This window comes from Ptychodera flava, unplaced genomic scaffold (assembly GCF_041260155.1).
Source record: "Ptychodera flava strain L36383 unplaced genomic scaffold, AS_Pfla_20210202 Scaffold_75__1_contigs__length_567515_pilon, whole genome shotgun sequence".
Taxonomy (NCBI): Eukaryota; Metazoa; Hemichordata; class Enteropneusta; family Ptychoderidae; genus Ptychodera; species Ptychodera flava.
Window position 1 is genome coordinate 532,501 of NW_027248397.1, and position 3,721 is coordinate 536,221.

Here is a 3,721-nt window from a genome sequence, read left to right on the forward strand (position 1 = left end):
GCCACTATTTTTGATGTAGCGGTGTTTCGAAAAACACCGGCCCACATCCACGCCCCGTAGTTTCTGTCCCTTATTTGTCGCTGACGGCCAGTATAATTAAAATTGACCGGCACTTCTACTCATCAGATTTGGTCGTAGGTTTTAAAGACTATTTCACCTTTGGTGAACATTGCTAGCATTAACACACATATGATTAACAAGCATGGCCATGGAAACCACACATCCTTCAAGCGACATCATGTCCGATATTTTCCCGATGTATAAAACGTGCTTTTCCGAGCATGAATAATACCTCCAGCCTATGGGTAAACGACCATTGCCGAATAATGCCAGAGCAACCGAGTTGTATTTTGAGTATGGCTGCTTGATCGATCTCGACTGTTGATAGGAATGCCTTTGTTGAAAACGTTGTTGTCGCGAAGCATTGTGATCGAGTCTGAAGCAAAGAATTACGTTATCTTATTATTTGAAACACGACGGCGCCGATGTTGCAAATTTTCAACACGATATAACACGTGCCGTACTACACCGTTTGACGTTTAGACGTATCGGATGATGGATTGGGTTTTAAGTGTACTTGTGTCTTCAATGTGGCATTTTGTTCAGTTGCAAACTGTCAGATATTCAACTTCCTTGCAGAAAATGTATCATCAAGGTCAAAAATCAAGAGTACATGAAGTAGTCCGGCCCAACATAATCCGAACATTTCTTCAAATTCTGGACATCCAGGCTTGCCCAGCAAACCCTGACACGTTTGTGCGGAAATTTTAGAACTGGCAGCCTACTATGACGAAGATTGTTTTTATTGAAGAATATGAATGAATTTCAAACTGACGTATTTTTACTCTGCAAGAACTTATCTTTTGTCTGTACACGGAACTTCGAGGTTTTTTGAACACGTGCTGCACAATCAGGCTATTTGTTCGTTTAGAAATCTAGTAATGAACTGCCTCAGAATCAGTCACAACATTTTTCATTTGGGATCAAAAGACTTACTTGTTTTCGGGTGTTGTCATGACAAAGAAAGATCCTGCCACTGTCGATCTCTTTACCAGAAACTATTATGTGAAACTTTTTATTAGTCCCCGCGGACGAAGTCCGGCGGGGACTTATAGATTGGATCCCGTCCGTCCGTGCGTCCGTCCGTCCGTCCGCAGCCGTTTCTCAGACACTGACGAACCAATTTTGTTCAAACTTGGCACAAAGGTATAGGACTATAACCTACAGATGTACATCGATTTATTTTGCGATACAATTCAATATGGCCGCAAGGTGGCCATATTTTTGCGATTTTTCATGTCTTTGAACCATAACTCAAACATCCTTGAACCGATTCTGTTCAAACTTGGCAAAAAGGCATAACACTATGGCCTACATATGCGTGTAGAATTATATTGCGATACGATCCAATATGGGCGTGAGGCGGCCATTTTGTTTGCGATTTTTTCATGTCTTTGAACCATGACTCAAACATCCTTGAACCGATTTTGTTCAAACATGGCAAAAAGGCAAAACACTATGGCATACATATGCATGTATCAATTAACCTTGTGATATGAGCCAATATGGCTGCAGAACTGCCATTTTGTTGGAATTTTGCATGTCTTTGAAGCTTAATTCAAAGGTCATTACACCGATTTTGTCCAAACTTGGCACAAAGATCATGCACTATGGCATACATATACATGTCAATGTACTTCGTGACATGTTCCAATATGGTTGCCAGATTGTCATTTTCCCCCAATATTGCTGCCAGATGGTCATTTTGGATTTCTTCATGTCTTTGAGGCTTAATCATATGCAAATATTTCTTATCCAATGTTGTTGAGACTTGGTACAAAGATAAAGTACTATGGCATACATATGCATGTCTACTAATTTTGTGCTATGATCCATATGGTCAATAGATAGCCATTTGGTTTCAATTTTGGTGTGATTTTTTATGTCTTTGAAACATAAAATAGGTCACTGTCCTTCGATGGACTGATTTTGTTTAAACATGATATGGCTGCATTCTTGTGCACATTAATTTGTTTCATTATATGGTCCGAAATGGCTGATTACAACAACGTACCCGATCCCATACCATTTCTAAAATTCCACCAAACCATGTGTATAGTATGTGCCATCATGACACTAGAGGCAGTGAGGGCATCGTTATGTGTGATGTAATCAAAAGTTCCTTCAGTGGTCATTACCGGCAGAGATGGGTCAATTCTATTGAACGTTCCTCAGATTACTTTGTTATGCAAGTCACAGGCCTGATGCACCCGTTGCATCAATGTCATTCCACAGCTACCTAGACCACAGCTACCTAGACACAAAAGATTATAACAAAATGGACAAGCGGGGACTGTGTCATCAACGATGACTTGTTGATCTTAGCATGGACGCACTGTAGTCTGTAGTACGTCCATGATCTTAGATACGAGTAACCCATGTGTTTTCGTGCCCTGGCTCGTCATTGTCTCTGCACATGTCATCGGGATGATGCATTGCTTTTTTATGTGATAGCCCTGCGTACGGATGCTGTGTGTTCCCGGTGTTATACGGCCTGCAACCGAGGCCGTCCGCCGGGAACACACAGCATCGTATACGCAAAGCAATGTTTGTGATAGAGTGGCCTGTATGTCTCGTTGTTGTTGTATCATTTTACATCGCGTTGGTAACTGTTTGTTTCGTATCCCGGCGTATCGTTGTTCCGCAATTAGAGAATAAACATCGTCGGAGTATGGGGATTAGGAAAAGTCTTCGCTAAATAAACTCAGTTTATCGAAATTGACAAGGACTGCTTCATCAATATCCAATAGTACGCATTCAAATGAGAGGCGGAGACCAGTGACAAAACAGTGGGTTTCAAAACTATGGCTTTAAGGAAGGCTTCGGAACAGTTATCCAAAAATACTAGTGTAAACTTTTTTTGTAATGTTCGTTCTTTCATTTTGGTCCTTGTTTCTTTAGTTAGTTACTTTCTTCTCATGAGTTATAGTTCTAAGCGCACCAAGATAGTTTACATTTTTGTCTGTAAGGTATTCTTTTGCCTCTTGAGTAGATTTTAGCTTAGTTTTATTTTTCTGGCGCTTTCAAAGTTCGAACAGTTGGTTGTGTCCTGTCGGCATTGGTTGGTTTTTTAGTGACCGCGGTTGGTTGATTCCCTTTCAGTAATTCTGTTCAGTGATCTCGTCGCTTTGAAAGTTTTCTCACAGCGATTACATACGAACGCAAGTTTGAAATGACAATATAATAAAAAAATTGAAATTTCAGAAAACGCATACTCAGAAATTTCATTCTTTCATAATTCCAACCCACTTGTATAAGTGTTACATTTACGTAGCCCATTCCATGTATGTAGTAGGCTCGAACATTTGCTATGTGTTGCATTGTCGTAGGTATGCGATTTGAAACAATAATTGTTTTAAAATGAATGAGCCTTTAAAATAAAAAAGAAGACAGAAAACCTGTTCTTGTTTATCCTATTACTCGAAAATATAATCATATTTTAACAAACCTAACACTCTAAATTTCAAACTTACGGATCCCATCCGCGTCAGATTAGTGTAGTTTCCGTCTCCAAGGTGTCCTTTATCGGGGAATTACTTGATGTCAATCGGTATTTTCGGAGTCGACATCCTCAAATTCATAAAGTTGAGCTGACTTCCGCGAGAACTTGTTCGTCGGAAAAATATCATTTATCGGGAATTGCTCGATGAGAATCTTTGTA